This window comes from Misgurnus anguillicaudatus, chromosome 2 (genome assembly GCF_027580225.2).
Source record: "Misgurnus anguillicaudatus chromosome 2, ASM2758022v2, whole genome shotgun sequence".
Lineage (NCBI taxonomy): Eukaryota > Metazoa > Chordata > Actinopteri > Cypriniformes > Cobitidae > Misgurnus > Misgurnus anguillicaudatus.
This window is the reverse complement of record NC_073338.2, coordinates 40,660,703-40,681,366: the sequence shown is the minus strand read 5'-3', so window position 1 is coordinate 40,681,366 and position 20,664 is coordinate 40,660,703. Positions and strand designations below refer to the sequence as shown.

Sequence of the window (20,664 nt, the reverse complement as noted above, 5' to 3'; positions counted from 1 at the left end):
ACTGTTGAACATGACAACTGCATTTTTCTAAAATCACGCATCAGTCAGTTGTGAACACCAACTGTATAATACATCAGAGACAGATAAAGATAGATAAAACACAAAACACAATGTGAATATAAGCCAGATACACTGCTTCCTCCAGCTACTGCAGCAGTAAAATTGGCACATGACAACATGATATAGAGGAGCCATCCATCAAGTGTCACTGCTGTAGTCAGGTAATGAGTTGAGTTGATGCCAAAGGTATGTGAATCTCGCCTGACATAAGCATACATACCCCTCCACACACACATACACTGACACTTCTGGAATTTGCTAGATTTTCCACCTGTCTGAACTCATCATTAGCACTATGGTAATTGCTTGGATCTTAGATAGCCCACTCATTACAAAACTGAATCCAATTAGAGACAAATCTGTCTCTCGTAAAAATGTATCTCTTCCTTTACCCTCTATTTTATTTATAAATGAAATCACACGTAAGATTGATTTCATCTCACTCACATCTTTTAATAAATCAAAACAAAATTAGATCAGTGAAATGCATGACACATCATTGTCCAACTAAATTGGGCCAAAAAGCAGTTGCTGACACAAAACTGACCCTAAAAAGACGCAGGCAGACAGACAAACAAAATATAGACAGCCAGACAGAGCTCACTTGACAATTCTGTGCAGGTGCAAAAGACACTTAGCAAAATATCAAATTATGCCAAGAGCTCCAGATGTTAATGCATCTCCCTTTGTGATTGCATGCTCATCTGAGCCACAAAATACGATGACGTTTACATTCAATCAGCCCCATGAGCTTTGCATAACGGATAAAAATATCTTAATTATGTAAATACAAGTTCAACAGTGAACAACAGATCCTTGTTACACCTTAAGGCTTCAAAAAAGCTTTCATCACCAGGTGGCGCTATGTGACCACTTTGCCTCTCTTCTAGTGATGGACTTGGATGGCATGGCTCAGCACCATAATGATGTTACATGTCACGGGCGTGTATACAATTCTTTAACACATGCTGTCATTTGGTCTGCCTCTGGTTGAGTACTGTCAGAAACGGCCCAACCAAACAGCCACCTTCTACATCCTTAAGGGAAATAAGAAAAATGTCAAGCAGATATGTGGCATGTGAGTGGAAGCAAAGAAAATATCCTGTTGGTTGTATAGGGGTGATTAGGGATTTCGAGCTGTGATGTTGATGTGTTTATTAACAGCAGGAAATGAGGGCAGAAGATTTAGTCAAGGGTAACACAAGAACACCACGACACATACAGTTGCCCTCTCGTTACTGCCCTGGGCTCTTTCAGTATGAACAGGCAATAAACTATGTCTTCAGATTTATATTTTGTCCCTTATTTCAGACAAATAGACATGCAGATATATGCAAACCTAAGAAAAGATACATGACCTTCAAAATTCAAAATAGTGTTATACCCAATAATAAAATTTTTATATATATTTATATAATAAATAAATAAATAAATATTATATATACATATATATATATATATATATATATATATATATATATTCATCAAATGCTAGCATCGCAAGAACTGACAGGATGACGTCAAAGTAACGCGAGGGCGAGTCGAAATTAGACTTCTCCAACCGCTCACGCGGTACGTTGACGTCATCTTGTTGTCGGTCGAACAAGCCTTTTGATTCAACGAGTTTAAAATCGCGTTTTAGTTATCCTGCGGCAACGGAAGCGGGTAATAAAATGATAGTTGTCAAAGTTTTTAAGGTTATTTTTTATTGCTCATTCGAGTCGGAGTTGACCAGTTTTGAACTTTACACATGATTTGGCGAATGCGGTTTAATGAAAAAAACTGAGAACAATCTTCTCAATCGGAAGGCTGCAGCCTCCGGAGGTCGCATTTGCAGGCTGCATACATCATCAAGACTGTATTATTTCAGAATGTTAACAATTATAAAGTTGACTGTTATTTTTAGTAATCATAAATTGTTGTAATATGCTTATGACTTGCGAATGCAATGCTCAGTTAACTTAAATAAACCATGCATTACGTATGCACCCTGCATATGCGACCTCCGGAGGCTGCAGCCTTACTATTAAGAAACGGCTATAGATTCAAGTACCAAATTCATTGGTCGCGCTCAGAACAACCAAACAGGAACATAAAATCGAGTATGTACTTGATTCGACTCTCATCATCACTGATATGAGAAAAGAAAGGCAGCTGGATGTGAACGTAGGAAACTTCCTGGTAAGTTGCATTTGAATTATTACAGCAGCAACAAAAGTGTTGTAATTGGTTTGTTCTTACAAGAGGATTGTTGAATTTTAAAGTTGCATGGCTTGAGCATTCATTGTCGTGTTTTGTTTTTTGTTTTCCTGGGTTCGTGTGTTTTAATGCCATTTGTCTTTGCTTCTATCTTTCGTAGGCCTACTGTGAAAAAGCAAATGTGTGCCATGAAATGACTGCACGACTGGCCCCAGTATCAACCGTTGAGGTTATTGTTGATAAGGTACTGTTTATTATTTTATGTTTTGTCATGTAATGTACCAGGAAAGATAATAAATAGTAATTTAATTCATACGCACGCACGCACGCACACACGCACGGACGCACGCAGTTTTTGTTGTTTGTGAAGATATATATAGTGTGCATGCAGACTACACAATGGTACAATTTTCTACATTAATTGGTCATAAAATTGACCCTACCTGTTCTGCACCAGCTTTCTGGTCTCTGTGCTCTTGATCTTCATGACTGAGTTAACAGACCAGATATTTCACATAATCTATACATTTTATCTGTTTAAATGTTATTTGGCTCATCTTGTTTACTTCACTTGCTGTAGCATTTTCTATCACCTTATTGTGGTCCTTTCCATCTTCATTTCTGAGTAAATCACCCAATTATCTAGTGTCATACATGTTATAAGGTTAACTTTTCAGTAAACTATTTTAATGTATACTAAAAAGAGTTAAAAACTATCAAAAATACATTTAAAAAAGTGCTTGATTCCTACAAATAATTGATTTTAAGCAACTCTGTCCATCATATGCAAGTCAGTGAGTTATGTAATGATGATGAGGTGATCAGAAGGTTTGGGTTTGGTGGTGGGAGGATCAGTTTACAATTTTAACAATCCTCTTAATTTTTCTCGAAAGTAAATCAAACACTCAATGATTCATTGAATCAGGGAAGCTTAAAGGAATAGTCTACTCATTTTCAATATTAAAATATGTTATTACCTTAACTAAGAATTGTTGATACATCCCTCTATCATCTTTGTGCGTGCACGTAAGCGCTGGAGCGCGCTGCGACGCTTCGATAGCATTTAGCTTAGCCCCATTCATTCAATGGTACCATTTAGAGATAAAGTTAGAAGTGACCAAACACATCAACGTTTTTCCTATTTAAGACGAGTAGTTATACGAGCAAGTTTGGTGGTACAAAATAAAACGTAGCGCTTTTCTAAGCGGATTTAAAAGAGGAGCTACATTTTATGGCGTAATAGCACTTTTGGGAGTACTTCGATTCGGCGCGGTAACACCCTCCCTCTCCCATTATGAGAGGGAAAAGGGGAGCGGACTTTTCAGGCGAGTCGAAGTACTCCCAAAAGTGCTATTACGCCATAAAATATAGTTCCTCTTTTAAATCCGCTTAGAAAAGCGCTACGTTTTATTTTGTACCACCAAGAGGAGGGCTTACATATTTAGTTAGTTGGATAGAATGATAATATGCGATTTTGTTGGGCTCATTTGTATAATCGAGACTCATCTTATTCACCTAAATAAGAGAATCAATATCACTTTGGGAGCTAAAGCCTATCTTTATACATAATTCTTCTCACACTTCAAAGCATGTTCGTATAGAAATAGAAAATTTGATTGTTTTACAAGCAGAACTTTCAAAGTGTTGTTAGGCTATGTTTAAACGTCAATGATGTAGGCTAGTAAATAATTTCACGTACACACCACATTGCTGACAAAAAGTTCTGCATTTACACGGATCCGTAAAGATGACTAAATATGCTGTATTACGTGTGGCAGCCAGGCCAGTAGATGGCGATGTTACCTTGTAAAGAAGCACTACATGTCAGCTATTCTTCTACGGAGTAATACATACAAACAATCACAACACTGACAGCATATACAGCGTGTTTGTTCAAATGGCTCATGAGATACGTTTATTACTAACCAAGTGACCCTGGACTATAAGGCTCTACAATTTTGTAAACTTTGTTGGAGTAGCATTACTAAAAAAAATATTTCACAAATAAAAATCAAAAGTTGTAACTGTTAACATAGTTGAAGTGCATGATTTTTGAAAAACACTTTGGAAAAGGGAGTCGGGCCGAGTACCAAAACACATTGTAGTCATGACTTGTAGTCAATCAGCAGTAAGGGGCATGTCTACTAACCAACATCGTTGCCTAGGTTGCGTATGTGTGCCCTGGGTCTATCAAAAGTAGTTCCATATTCTATTGGGGTAGGGGCGTGTTTGTTTAGGTGATTTTAAATGTCAACATTGGCTTTCAGAGATCATGCACCCCACCTTTAATGCGCTATAAACAAACATAAATAACTTTATAGGCATTAACAAATATTAATAAATCACGAAAAACAGGATTGTTTATTGTTAGTTCATGTAAAAGTGGATAGTTCACCCTCATGTTGTTCTAGACCTGTATGAATTTTTTTTTTAGACGATTTCACAGTTTCGGTCCTCAAGGGGTGTAATGAACAATATAGATCGTATAATACCCAATTGTTGTCATTTTTTTATTTTTAGTTACTGTTTTGTTTAAGATATATGTACGAATAATAATGTTAGTTTTATCCTACTAAGCCTTGGCATTATCGTGTAATGAGACTTTATTTTATTTTCGTCACCAGAAATTAGGGATGTCAGTGTGAGACATTCAGTGCATCTGGGTTTTTCCTAAGTCATTTCTTTCATTTCCTTTAATAAAATCTGCATTCACACCAGCTGCGGTAGAGGCGTCAAGCGCGAGTGATTTCAATGTTAAGTCAATGTGAAGAGGCGCTGGTGCGCGTCTGGAGGTCTCGCGGCTCGAATGAGGCATTTAGTGCGGTAGACGCGATTCCGCCTTATTTGCGCGAATTGAGCGTTGCTGCGGCAAAATGCGCAAGTTGAAAAATTTGAACTTTGGCGGAAAAACGCGCCGTGTTAACCAATCAGGAGCTTGCTCTAGTAGTGACGTGATTACAGGAAGCGAGTGGAGTCGCAGAAGCCTATGGAAGCCCCTCCCATGACGCAAATTTGCCGCATGAATGTCTCAATGACTAGAATTTCACGCGCGAATGAAGCGAGTAAACTCAATGTGGAAGCGGCAAACTAGACACGGTAGACGCGATTTTGAAGCCTCAAACGCAGCTGGTGTGAACCCACGGTAACACTAAAAGTATAATTTCCTTAATCCACCATGATGCAATGGAAACATTCACTACTGTCCAAACAGTTACGAACGTTAAACTATGAATCTAAAGGAAACAGAGATATCACTTTCCCATGTAATTCTATCAGTAGCAAAACGTTAAAAACATCTTGTGTGGGGACCCTATAACTGTCACTGTCCCACAGGTGGGACGTTTGGCATTACATATTTAAAACAATAATTACATAGTCTAAACCTTCACCAATCTTGACAAACTATAAACCGTTGGAAAGCTCTAAGGATGTAGTTTTAATATATCAACATCATTTTGAAAAAAAAAGTATGTAGTAAGAGTCATTTTCTAAAATGTCCCAGACCAACAGTTGGGCCCAAAATGTTATTACATATTTATTTGTAAATATCCCATTAACCTGAAATAACCTCGACAAACTATATATTGTTTGAAATCTCAGGTAATGTAGTTTTCATATTTCAAGGCCATTTGATGATAGAATTTGTATATGGACAGTTATTTTGTTAAATTTCAATCACCCCATAGGAATACATATAAATGATTATAAATTTATAACACTAATACCCTATAAACTTGAAATAATCTGGACAAACTATATATTGTTGGAAAGCTCTAGGAATGTGGTTTTCATATTTCAAGGCCATTTGATGATGGAAATTTAGTAGGGACAGTCATTTTGTTATTTGTCACTGACCCAGTAGGAGTCCATATGAATTCGTATATATTCATAATTCTAATATTCTTCAAAATGAATATATGAATCTTCAAAAATCTTGACAAACAATATATCGTTGGAAAGCTCTAAGAATGTAGTTTTCATATTTCAAAACCTTTTTGCATTAAACACAATGCAGAGACAGTAATTTATCAACTTTTGACAAGATATTGCAACTAACCGTTGACACCTAGTGGCCTTGGTTGGTAAAACCACTAAAAGTGTGACAGAAACTTCATTTTTTGTTATTTTCACCTAAAATTTGGTTCAGAACTAGTTGAGACTTGTGTCTTTATTGGTGTGGTGTTTTGAGAGTAAAACATTTTAATTTTTATATACATTTGATTAGAGAGTATATACTTTATTGCATTATTTTTATTATTGAAAATAAATTTAAACGGGTATAACTTTTTTGTCATTTAATATTTACAACTTCAAACACCTCAGTGTAAAACTATAAATTGTCTTTTTAAAAAAGAGACCAAGATTTTGCTTCTAAACCAAAGAATGCCAGAGTTATAGTCATTTTAACGTGCAAATCACCTTTTCACCCCCCCACTCAAAAGGGGCAGTGACAGTTATAGGGTTAAATTCTCAATTTCTTTGGTAATTGTTTTTATAAACAATATCACACTTTCTCTTCATGAAAACGTTCTCCAATCTTATCTCCGAAACAAGAACCGTGAGCATCAGATATATGTGAATGCAAGGGTTCTTTGTGTTTTGTTGTTGTTTCATGTTTATGTCTTTGGTCTTGTCATGAATTATCTTACATTTTTGGATGAATTTAACTACAACATCTGCACTTGGATCCTGCTTTTCCATTTCATGTCTGAAATAGAAGTTAATATTTTCCCAAATGAGAAAAAATGCCTTAATAGATGCAGAATATGCGGCATTAAAGAGCCCAGGCTCACCAAAAAACAACAGTGGTCTTGGTGGACCAAAAGGAAGAAAGGCTTTTTTAAAATGGCAAATCAATTACTCATTTGCCCGGCTCCTCTGATTAATTACCCAGCACTTAATGTTTTTAATGACTTTGTGGACTAACTGGACTATTTAATCACCCGCAGCTCAATCCACAGGCAAATGCTGACTTTTCCCATTCCATCACGCATGGAGACGCCATCGGTCGGCATCCATCACTCTTCCCCTCCCTCCACCTGAGCAGTCATTAATGGAGAGAGTGGTGTGATCCGACTGCAGATCGGTCTTTCGTGGTTTTGTTAGAGAAATTGTAAACATCCCCGTAGCCGTTTGTCAGTGTGTGTGTTTGCTGTCTAATAAATAGTGGGCGGCACTCGTCTGAAAGGCAACACTGCTGTTTTTGCCGCCGCTGTTTGTTACACTTATGGGCGGAAAATCCAGCCACCAATAGACTCCAGACATTCCAGCTGCCAGGATCTGAAAATGATATTTTATTAAATGAACCTCGCTGTTTTGTTCTCGGAGCTTTGTAGTGTTAGTGAGGTTTTGTGTCATGAGAGCTGCTGTACTGCTTAGCCTGTAGCTACTTGGCACCAGGAGTTTCCATTCATGTGGGTATCATATAAATACATTTCTATTTGTTTTTGCTACAGGTATCTGTTGTGAGCAGGTAGACAATAAAACCCAGGCCAGTCAGAGACAAAAACAGAACAGGATTTGGCTAATCCATCCATATTATGTTACATAAAGACATGGGCAGGATTGCAGTAAATTATTGATATCAGGATTTCCTTTTGTTTTTGGCATTTTCTACCAAAACAAAGCCGAACGTCTCTTGGTAACTTTGTGTGTGAATTGGGATTTTTTCTGTCCTCTGAGACCTTAGGGTAGCTATCATTTCTTTCATGCATAATAGATTAGGAAAAATTATCTATTGCTATCGATAATTACAATTTGAGATATATTTGTGTGTGTGCATGCGTGCATGTATGTAAATGTATACACTGTATTTGTTTGGGTGTGCCATTGTGCATGCATATACACTTATGTGTTGTGTGTGTGTACCTTGTAATCCTATGGCATGGGGGCCAAATGTCCCTACAAAAAACCTTTTTGGTCCCTATGAAGAAAATGGCTTATAAATTATACTAAATGATGTTTAAATTAAAAATATAATGCAAAAGTTTTTTTATGAGGGTTAGTTTTTGGGCGGCTTAGGTGGGAATGGGATAGATTATACAGTTTGTACAGTATAAATCATTACCTCTACCTCTGAGTCCCCATAAAACATGGAAATGTGTGTGTGTGCATGTGTGTTTGAAGCTGTCAGGGTACCGAGATTGGCTGAGATTGGGGCTAATGAAGCAGGTTCTGCTCCATCACTTGGGCAGGTGAAGAGGGATGGCTTTAGGCACAGTTCTTTAACTCAGCGTTCTGCTCAAGGTTACCAGACCTTAATGTATTTAATGCTTCATAGTACCAGACAGAAATGGGCAAATATATCACATAAACCCACACCTGTCAGATGCTCTACTTTCAATAGCTCCCCTAAGAAAGTCTACTTCTCGTTTATATAGGGAGACTCGTGTTTGGAAAAGGTCTTGGATGGTAAATAGTTGATGAGAATTTTTTGTTTAATGGATTTCACTGGTTTTAAAACATTTAGAAGGTCAAGCAGTAATATGCAATAATTTCAACACTACTGACACAGAATAAATGTCATTTTATGTCTAAGATCACATGCAGTAAAGCACATGGGGTGAGGTTCAAATTTGGGCCATTGCTTATTGTTTTTCTACCATATGTATGAAAGCTTTAAGCTTTAGATTTAAGATATTTTAGAATCAAATTTGCATTTATTTTAGGTCTCGTATTTATGTCTCTATATTTTGATATTTACATTTTTAATTCATGTGAATGTCTGCAACGGCATTTACCACTTGATACACAGCAATAGAAGAACATTTTTATCATAATAGCAAACTCGTAATTACATCCAGACAGATAGGCTGTTTGTCTATATTTGTTGAAACAAGCTACATAATGAAAATGGACTTAATTGTTTTCTGCTTTGTTGTGTTGCTGGAGTCAGGCAAGCTGATTGCTTATCAGACAGGTTTTGATTCTAACAAAAGGCAGCAGAATCACATTGACCATAAGGAGAGGAACTAAGCTGAACATTATAAGATAGTAAAAGTATCTGTGCTGTTTAAAGGACAGGAAAAGGACAGTTTTGGTCTGTCTGGTCTGGAGTTCTCGCTAGTACTGAATTTTATTTGGTAGTGATTTATAGTAATTTTCATTAAAAAGTAATGAACTGTTATGCAATATAGCTCAGAAGTTTGTGTACATTTAAATGCACACATATGAATCATCTTTTATTATAGACGGTTTTAGCAGTAACAACATAAACAAGCGGCTCTCGTGGTCCGCACGTAACTTTCAGTAAACTCTGCTAAGAATAAATAACAACAAAGTTCTTTAAATGTAGTTTATTTATATAACAAGCAAAAAAACAACAACACATAGATTACCTAGGAACCAAAACATTTGTTATTTTCGATGAGGCATTTATTCAAGAGATCAGTTTAGCACCTAGTCAGACCATTAAAAAAACTAAACCTGAAGTAAAGGTTTGATCCAGACGTGTATCGCGTCGGCGCACGTGCGTCCGATGAAACCGTCTATACCACGGGGCTGTTGAATGCTTTATTCTGATTGGTTGAGAAATGTTCCACGAGTATGCATTATTTTTCGATTCTGATTGGTTGAGAAATGTTCCACGGGTATGCATTATTTTATATAAAAATAAACATGTAAATAAAAATGTGCGTTTATCGAAAAATAATGCATACCTGTGGAACATTTGTCAACCTGTCAAATGTTTTTAAAATGGACACCAGAGCAATTTTTGTGATAACCGTGGTATAAGTGGAATAATTGACTCCGGTCCTTTAAATTATTTAAAAATAATGCACACCCGTGGTGTAACGGCACGACACGAAACATTACGACCTTGGGTGTGCATTTTTTTCTTATAATTCAACGGTCCGTTGTCAACTATTCCTTATGTCTTAGCATTATTTTGAATATGTTTGCAATGCCTCTGTTTCACAAGATGAAGTTCTTTCTACTTGAATGAGGGAAGACGGATATCTTAAGACCGATCCATAAACTGCTTTTTAATGTTACAATAAAACATATGTCTAAACCAACAATTAAACTCACTGTAAAAAGAAATGCAGCATGAAGATGACAACTTGGTTTTGCAAGTTTATTCAACCTACTATTTTCGTCAAGTTGAAAATAACTTAGAAAAACATCTAGATCCGGTCCTGAAAGCGTCAGCGTGACCTCACGCAATATGTCATCACGTCAAGAGGTCACAGAGGACGAACGCGAAACTCCGCCCCAGTGTTTACAAGTGTTGAGAAAGAGGACCGTTCTGACATTGTTGTATGTCAACTGATACTAATTAATGTCTTTGTGGCAGTTTATTGTTTACATTGGTCCGCAAATGTGCGTTTTATATATGTAACAGGTGACCTCCCTACGTCACTACGCATTTACGTTAGGTCGTGCTGGACCGGACCTTGACGAAAAGTTGTGGTTTAAAAGTGTATATTTTTTATTTTTCTTGTCGGGGATGACAGTCGTTTCGCTGGATGGGACCCTTGTGCCTCGTTTGGGATCGTTTGTGGTCCTTTGAGACTCCGTTGAAAAAACTGTTAAGTGTTGAGTTAAGTGTTAAGTGTTGGTGTCCATTAAAGTCCATTTAAAATGAGAAAAATCCTGCAGTGTTTTCCTCAAAGGGCATAATTTCTTCTGGACTGAACAAAGAAAGACATCAACATTTTGGATGACATGGTGGTGAGTGAATTGTCTGGATTTTTCTTTTGAGAAAATGGAATATTCCTTTAAGTTCAAAGTGTGATAACCGTCTTTTTCCTGGTTGCTCCAACTTTTGCACTTTCAACTTTTGTTAAGCTAGCAAACAGGATAAAGCAATTTACAATTTGAAGCAATTTCTGTAAAGATAAAATGGAATAAGTGTAAAGAGTCTCATTCAGTCTTATTTTGGCGTAATAATCAAGGACTTTGTTGCCGTACCATGGCTGCAGCAGGCGCAGTATTACGCAGTGCCAGAAAATAGTTCCCTGCTATTGAAAGTTAAGGGGCTATTTATTCTGTTGGTTTTAGTACACAATGTAACTACAGAAGAGTCAAGTTTTAATAGGAAAAATATCGAAACGCTAGTAATTTTTTAGAGTGATGCTAATGGTCTAATCAGATTCAATGGATTGTGCTAAGCTATGCTAAAAGTGGTACCGCCAGACCCGGAGATCAGCTGAATGGATTCCAAAACAGTAAAAATAATTGTTTAACTCCAGGGGAGCTGCAAAATGAACCTATTTTCAAAAAAGTGTGTCCATTTAATTGTTTTGACAGTATTCATTTGAATATTTTGTTAAGTTTTGATATGTCGAATCACAAAGCCACTGTCTGCATCTCTCTTAATGTTCAAAGTTTGATCCCTATGCTGGCAAAAAATAAGAACATTGTCAATCTCCACAGCCAGAGCACATCCACATTGATCTTTCAGCCATTCATCAAACAGCAGGCGAGTGGACCTCTGTCCCTCCAGCAGCCTGCGTCTCACGGACTGAGTGAGAACATTTAATCCCTGTCATGCTGGGTGTTCAAAGCATGTGAATGCACTGACAAACCTCAGCAATTAAGGTTTGAAACTAAACAGTGGACGTGCCAGAGGTTACAGCATAATCTAATTTTATGTGATATTTTTGTCTCCCAACACACTCCAAAGAGTCTGGCATCTGCTCCGGCGCCTTCACTTTACCTGGAGTTGTATATTCAAATGAAATTATAATGACAAGTGGGCCGCCAGGCATGGATATCGCTCTCCCATTTCTCAATGAGCTGCAAATGAAATTATTCATTTTTAATGTTGTCAAAGTTAACGATTATGTTTCCCTAATGATTTGTTCCAGCAACAGAAAGACATTGATCGCACCGTGGTCATTATCAGAGCGCCATTCCTGATTACATCTGATTAGACTGCAGGTAGTCGCGGACTGAAAGCGCCCGGGCGATGAGTGCTGTAAAAACAGATTACCATTGTGATGAGAGACATCGACCGGGCAGCGCCTGCATTGGATATTACTGCTCATTAGTGAATAGATTGATAAAACAAAGGTGGAGGGTGCAGCTGGTTGTGCAGAGAAAAAAACTGAATGAGAAATGAAGGGACATAACTCAGTGTACCATGGTATTTCTGTGTTTTTAAGTGCTTTAAATGTGCCATTGTTATGTCGTACTGCTGTATATGAATGTGTTTTTTTATAAGGGAAGTTTGAGTGGTTTAGCATTAGCTGAGTAGCTTATCTGAGGGTTGCCCCCTCCCGAAAAAATAAATTATGGGTGTAAATATATATGGGCATAAATTTCACTCACACTTGGGGAGACAATAAAAATAAAAAATAGCTTTTTTGAAGGGGAAACAAAAAAACTGCCAAAATTGTACTTGTAAGGATTTGTGTACATAAAGGAAAGCCTTACTACTACTGTAAGTACAACCCAAATTCCGGAAAAGTTGGGACGTTTTTTAATTTGAATAAAATGAAAACTAAAGGAATTTCAAATCACATGAGCCAATATTTTATTCACAATAGAAGATAACATAGCAAATGTTTAAACTGAGAAATTTTATCCACTTAATTAGCGCATTAAAAATTTAATGCGCGCTTCAGGTCTCAAAAAAGTTGGCACAGGGGCAACAAATGGCTAAAAAAAGCAAGCAGTTTCGAAAAGATTATGCCGGGAGAACATCTAGTGACTAATTAAGTTAATTGATCAAGTCTGTAACATAATTAGCTATAAAAGGTATGTCTTTTAGAAGCCAAAGTAAAGATGGACAGATTGTGGAATACTTTAAAAACAATGTTCCTCAACGTCAAATTGCAAAGGTTTTGCAAATCTCATCATCTATACAGTGCATAGCATCATCAAATGATTCAGAAAAACTGGAAAAATCTCTGTGCATAAGGGACAAGGCCGGATGCCCGTGGTCTTCGGGCCCTCAGATGACACTGCATCACTTATCGGCATGATTGTATCAATGACATTACTAAATGGGCCCAGAAATACTTCCAGAAACCAATGTCGGTAAACACAATCCGCCGTGCCATCAGCAGATGCCAACTAAAGCTCTATCATGCAAAAAGGAAGCCATATGTGAACATGGTCCAGAAGCGCCGTCGTGTCCTGTGGGCCAAGGCTCATTTAAAATGGACTATTTCAAAGTGGAATAGTGTTCTATGGTCAGACGAGTCCAAATTTGACATTCTTGTTGGAAATCACGGACGCCGTGTCCTCCGGGCTAAAGAGGAGGGAGACCTTCCAGCATGTTATCAGCGTTCAGTTCAAAAGCCAGCATCTCTGATGGTGCATAAGTGCATACGGTATGGGCAGCTTGCATGTTTTGGAAGGCTCTGTTAATGCTGAAAGGTATATAAAGGTTTTAGATTAACATATGCTTCCCTCCAAACAACGTTTATTTCAGGGAAGGCCTTGTATATTTCAGCAGGACAATGCAAACCACATATTGCAGCTATTACAACAGCATGGCTTCGTCGTAGAAGATCTGCAGTCCAGATCTTTCACCTATAGAGAACATGTGGCGCATCCTTAAACAAAAAATATGTCAAAGACGACCACAAACTTTTCAGCAGCTGGAAATCTATATAAGGCAAGAATGGGACCAAATTCCAACACGAAAACTCCAGCAACTCATAGACTCAATGCCCAGACGTCTTCAAACTGTTTTGAAAAGAAAAGGAGATGCTACACCACACTGTAAAAAATACTTTGCTGCCTTAAAATTTTTTGTTGAATCAACTCGGATTTACAAGTAATTTCAACTTACTATTATTTATCTTTACTAGAGATGAGTTGTTGTAACTACAGATAAGTTGTAAACTTATAACTTATAAAATTAACTTGACTTTCTCAACTATATTTTATAAGTTGTGACAACTCATCTCTGTTGACATGACTTGTAAATCTAAGTTAAATGAGCTAATTAAGTGGATAAAAGTGTAAAATTTCTCAGTTTAAACATTTGCTATTTTATTTATGTTCTATTTTAAATAAAATAATGGCTCATGTGATTTGAATTTCCTTTAGTTTTCATTTTATTCTGCTGACTTTGGCGTGAATCCAGTGCAGATCTGACTCAAAGTTGTCTGCTGTCTTTGATGGATATCGTTCCATTATCCTTTTCCCAAAAGTTTCTGAACCTCTGGTTCAATGAAAAATGAAATTGACCAAAATATTCTTTATCAAAACCATTTATTTATTGCAGTTTACCAGCACATCCCCAAAGATTACAACTCAGTATGTTTTTTATTTATTATATTTTGACATTTTAAAAATTTTACTTTTTAAAAACTGGAGAAAGTTTTTTATTTAAGGCTTAAAATATTGAAATTATTTTAGTAAAAATGAAGTGTGTGTTGTAGTTTTACCCTTCTGCACATGAATTCTCTGATTTATGGTTTTATATAGCAATAATAAATGAAAAATCTGATTAAATAGATGTTTTTTTTTTTAATTAACAAGTGTTACTTTCGTCCTGACAGGAACTCCTGACATTTAAACCCAATTTACTTTTATTTTGAAAAACTCTAAGAAGTCAAACTTCAGGATGTGTTACAGCACTAAATAACCTGTAGTTGATCAGTACTGTAACACATGAAACCAGAAACACAAAACGTTATAAGAAACAATTACCGCTTTATGAATTTACTTATCATGGTTGAAAACAGCTCTCCGGACCTAGACGCGCAAAACGGTGAGGAAATAACGCGATATTTGTCAGTTCTGTCAAAGGTTGCGCGCTTACGATGCTGTCATAGTTTGAAATCCAAATGTTATCGGGCTGCAAGAAAATCACTTACTTACTTTTGTTCCGCGTTACTTTCACCCCAGTTCTCCCCTACACATTGTTTTTACTATTTTTCCGTCATTCACACATTTCCCTGCCAATGACGCTTCCCTGAAGAGTTTTTACGGTAATCTTTAATTCTACTATTATCCACTAGATGGCGCTCTTACACAATGTATGAAAAAGCATCAGCTTATTCTACAACATTGTAAACACTCTGAATGTTTTGATCTTCGTTCTGAATCTGATCTCTAACAAAAGTCCTTTACAAAAATGCATTATTTCAGCTTTTTGCTCAAAATTTTGTGTTTTTGAAAAAACCTACCCATATTTGAGAGGTTATAAAAGAGTACAAATGTAGATAGGATGAAACTCTTTTGTTAGTTTGTTTAACAGCAGACAGGATTTTCTTTTATTTTAATTATATTGTATATTTATAGAAGAAAATTTTCCTGGAAGGCATTTTGTGAAACTTTTCTGAAAATCACACAAAATGCTGGTGGAAATAAAAACAAAGGATGGCGGGGAATGAGTTAAGATATTGTTTTTTTTGGGGGGGGGTAGGAGGTACAAATCCCTAGATTCCTGCCTATGTTCATAAGCCACTTTCACAATGTTGTCATGGTAGAGGTATAGCTGAAGATTTTCTTTTTTCTGGGTGGATCATCAAGACTATCGGTCATCCCAGTTGTCAATCATTCTGATGATATGTTTACATAAGGCCGCTGTACATGTTCGTCCATAGGTTCGCTTTCTGTGCACACTTTCAGGTTTAAATGTGTGGTGGGCTACTGTTCCAGCCATTCATTGAAGCTCGCATTCTCACCATATTTTTTCAAAATGTCTGAGGGTCGCAATTACTAAAAGTGTTTACGAATTGTATGAAAAGAAGAGAAAGGCCTCTGAAGAAAGAAACAAGTGTTTTTGGGAGAATATTTCACACAGTTTGGGCTCAGTAGCGAAGTTTCTACTCGACAGGTAAAGTTTGTCATGCTATTTGGAGAAATCCATTTGAAATTACTGCTAGTAAAAGTTGTTGTAAGCTATGATTAGCGATGCTAGCCCTGGCACAAGTCACGAACCACACAGACACGGTAAACATCTCAATGTATGAGCCATGCCGGTAGCAACTTGTAAACAGAGCAAAGAGAAGAACTAGTAGGGTGGCCATTCGTGCCAGTTCCGCCGGACACGTCCCGAACATGTTTTCGGGTTCGTTCTCCGGAAGTCACGTTGCTCGACCGCATACGTCATCGAGGTTCTTACATTTCAGTTAAAATACATTAGAAAATTATGATTTATTTATTTTAAGACATACAATCATTGTAGTTTCATTCTTACCTTGTAACGGTTGCTTTTCTGAAATGAAACCCGAAATATTAAACCTTGATGACGTATGCGGTCGACCAACGCAACTTTCTTGTGGAATTTCAGCCGTTCCATAAGAGGCTACTAGGCTAGCAGGTAGAGTGTTGCGCATGTGCATTTTTGTTTTAATAGTGGAGGGGCGGTTCTTTTCAAAATTTCGGGCAAATCTTCCGCTATACCTTTAAAAGCAAGATATGACCGCACACTTACTTGCATATACTTGTTGTTTATTTCACCAATGTTTTGGCCAAAGCCTTTGACAGTGTGACAAAGGCTTTTGGCCAAAACGTTGGTGAAAAAATATGGATATGAGCAAGCGAGTGTGTGATCATATTTCCGTTTTTATCAAAGTTACATTGTTACCAACACTTAACATAATCTTGAAAAAACGTTTAACATGGTAATTCCTTCAGAATTGATTCCATTTGGAGTGATAAAAGCACATCGGTTTCTACAAATCTTCCCTGTCAAGGCATAATGGACCAATTAGATCTCCCACTTGACAAATACAATCATGACACATCTTTGGCTTGTCTAATGGCTGCAGAAGACGTAAATTCTGACAAACCGGCCCCTAATTGTCCTCTGCCATATGAGGTCACCCGCCCAGGGAATCTGGGAAGAGGCCTTGCCAATGACTACAACAGCAATTAAAAATGACATAAAAACGGTGAGTGGCCTACATAACTCAACCCTCATTACGTTTGATACGGCTTCCTCTCTTCAGCTCTGGCTTCAAAAAGCAAGCACAGATCCAGGCCACCCTGTGCCATGCCCAGGCTGTTTTTTTTAAGCTATTTTAGTGATCCTGACTCCCACCTGGGGTATCAAAGAGAGAGCCAGTGGGAGATTGGAGGAAAAGGAGAGAGAGGCAAAGGAAACCTTGCATGACAGATTTAATGAACACACTTGTAGCGATGTGATAAATGTTGCAGGGTGACATTGTTACATAGATGTCTCCAAAGGGAAAGACCCTTGCAGGTGCATCGTGCGACTTTCATGCAATTTTAATATGGAGTTGTGTGACAGGGAGGGCTGAGAATTGATATTCCAGCTTCCTTTGGCCAATCATGGATGGCAGGCTGCAACAGAGCCCATAACAAGAGCTGACGTGATGTATGGATTTGATATTACAGATGCTATCCAAACCAAGGATTGTGTCCTCACACATAGCTTGGGCTTGCGTAATCTGACTGCTGCTTCTCTGGTTAAGTACATCGGCTTGTCAGAAAAGAAATATGAAGGTAAACTTTAAAGCCATTGTGTGATCGATTCAATTTAGCATTTAGTCTTTTTTTAATACTGATGTTTAATGCTCATCTCAGATGTTTTGTCACTGGCTGCCATTTAAAATAACACTGTAAAAAACAATCTACAGTACCCGTATTTAAAGAACACGTTTCACAATTATCCAAGATCCCATGATCTGTCTCTGTATCATAGATCTTAGCTGAAAAGAAAACGGAAATCCCAGAAGCAGAATAAAGATGTATAAGAATGTGGTTATGGGGACATCAACAACAAAAATAAATCCGCAAACCTCAGAAGCTGCTTGGGCTGGGAGATGATACTTTAAAAGTATGAGATTATCAAAGTGTGCTTACTTAATAGGAATGTACAGAATGCTCAGTTTGTGTTTCTTTTTGCCTCTTGAAACTACTATCAAACTCTGGTATTTCCCAACATAATGAGGCATCTTATTTTTTAAAGAGTTTGTAATTTTTTAAAGAGACAAAGCATTGAGATGTAAGATGTTTCATGTAATCTGTATCTTGAATATACAGGGGGGAAATAAGTATTTGACACATCAGCATTTTTATCAGTAAGGGGATTTATAAGTGGGCTGTTGACATCCACCAGATTTAGCCATCAAGCCAAATATTGAATTCATACAAAGAACATTTGGTTACACTTTATTTTACGGTATCACTGTTACAGTGTAATTATACAATTAAGTACTAAGTAATAATCATTAACAACATGTACTTACTATAGGGTTGGGGTTAGGATTAGGGTTAGTTGCATGTATTTATGCATAATTAACTGTTATTACTATAATAATTACATGTAGTATGTGTAACAAAGACACCGTAAAATAAATTGTTACCAAAAATTTAAGTATACAAGTTGAGTCATAATAAATAAAGTGAAATGACACAGGGAATAAGTATTGAACACACTTTATTTAATACTTTGTAGAAAAGCCTTTGTTGGTGATTACAGCTTCTAGACGCTACTTGTATGGAGAGACCAGTCATCTGCATTGCTCAGGAGTGATTCTGGCCCATTCTTCCACTCAAATAGTCTTTAAATCTTGAAGGTTCCTTGGGCCTCTTTTATGAACTATAATCTTTAGTTCTCTCCCTAGATTTTCTATGGGATTTAGGTCAGGTGATTGAAATCCTTATTCATGCCTTAATCACATCACGCCTGGATTACTGTAACGCTCTTTTCACTGGTCTCCACAAAAAAACTATTGCGAGGCTACAATACGTTCAAAACTCGGCAGCTAGGGTTCTCACGTCCACCAAGCGCACAGACCACATAACACCTTTGCTACGTGAACTTCATTGGTTACCAGTCGCTTCTCGCATACAGTTCAAGATACTGCTACTTACTTTTAAGGCACTGAATGGTCTAGCACCATCTTATCTTGCTGAATTACTCCACAACTACTCTCCTGCAAGATCCCTTAGATCAGCTGAACAGGGTCTTTTGTCTGTCCCCCGTTACCGGTTGTCTACTGTAGGCGGCCGGTCTTTTAGCATAGCTGCCCCCAAACTGTGGAACTCATTACCTTTGACATTACGTAAACAGTCATCTCTGTCATCTTTTAAGACACAACTGAAAACATATCTCTTTAGCCTACATTTCGGACAAACTCTGTAATATTGTAAACTTTTGGTGTTTTTGTGTTGTATGAAATGTATGTATATTTCTGTAGTTGTTAATTCTTGATGTATTGTTATGTAAAGCGACCTTGAGCTTTGGAAAGGCGCTATATAAATTAAACTTCTTCTTCTTCTTCTTCTTGCTGAAATGTCCACCCTCTTTTCATTTTCAGCTTTCTGGTAGATGGCAGCAGATTTTTATCCAGAATGTCCTGGTACATTTCTGCATTCATCCTGCCTTCAATAATATGAAGTCTGCCAGTACCCCTTGCTGAAAAGCAGCCCCAAACCATGATGCTTCCACCACCAAACTTAACTGTTGGGTTGGTGTTCTTGGGGGGGGGGGGGCAGTGCTATTTCTTCTCCAAACATGGTGTGTAGAATGACTGCCAAAAAGTACAATTTTGCTTTCATCTGACCATACTATACTCTCCCAATAATCCACAGGTTTTTCCAAATGCTCTTTCGCAAACTTAACCAAGCATCAACAAGCCTGCTTTTTGTTCAGCAGTGGAGTCTTGCGTGGTGAGCATGCATGGATGCCATGGCGGTTCAGTGCATTGCTTATAGTTTTCTTTGAAACAACAGTACCTGCTGATGCAAGGTCTTCCTGAAGTTCTGCCCGAGTGGTTCTTGGCTCTTGGAGAACTCTCCTGATTATACTTTGGACTCCTTTGGAAAGGGATCTTACATGGAGCACCTGATCGTGGCCGGTTTATGGTGAAGTGATGCTCTTTCCATTTCTGGATAATGGCCCCCACAGTGCTCACAAGAACATTCAGCATTCTAGAAATGTGCCTATAACCATTCCCATCAAAATGCTATTCAACAAGATAAATTACGAAGATCTTGAGAGAGTTCTTTGCTTTTACCCATCATGAAGTCTTTCCTGTGTGCCTCCTGGGTAATGAGAAGACTTTATAGTCCATCAATTAGGTCTAAAGCAGCTGTGTGAGCATTTTTGTGTGAGCATTATCACTGTGAACACCCCTGACCACTCGGTGAGTTTCACGTCTTTGTAAACGAAAGTTTAATGCATTTTAGGAAGGATTGTTCCTGTTCACCTACTGTATACACCCATTGTAGAGGTGGGAGGTGAACAACAAACACCCGAAAAATTCTCGGGGCAGCCGCATATGTCGAAATTTCAGTCAAAACCGTTCTATTTCAACATAAACAATCTGAAAACAGGGCTTTAAGTGTAAAATACCGAACTTGTCCTTTAAGTGTGGCTTATGTGGTAGTCAAGGCATGAGAAATGGAGGGGAGGCCACCCTCAAGTGATATATAAGAAATTGTCTGTGGATGTTATGGAAGAATGCAAGTACATGCAGGGGGTGTGACCTCAATGGCCCTTCAGTAAGCTGTGTGCATGTGACT

The 20,664-nt window shown here is 37.6% G+C and overlaps 1 long non-coding RNA gene across 1 annotated transcript in view; it reads left to right on the top strand.

The window, feature by feature from the left end:
* Positions 1–2,106: 2,106 nt before the first annotated feature.
* Positions 2,107–20,664, top strand: part of LOC129442875 (uncharacterized) — a 45,382-nt gene continuing 26,824 nt past the window's right edge. The window contains exons 1-2 of the long non-coding RNA XR_012371160.1: positions 2,107–2,241; positions 2,420–2,503. This is a non-coding gene — a long non-coding RNA (uncharacterized lncRNA). The remainder of the gene's footprint in view (positions 2,242–2,419; positions 2,504–20,664) is intronic.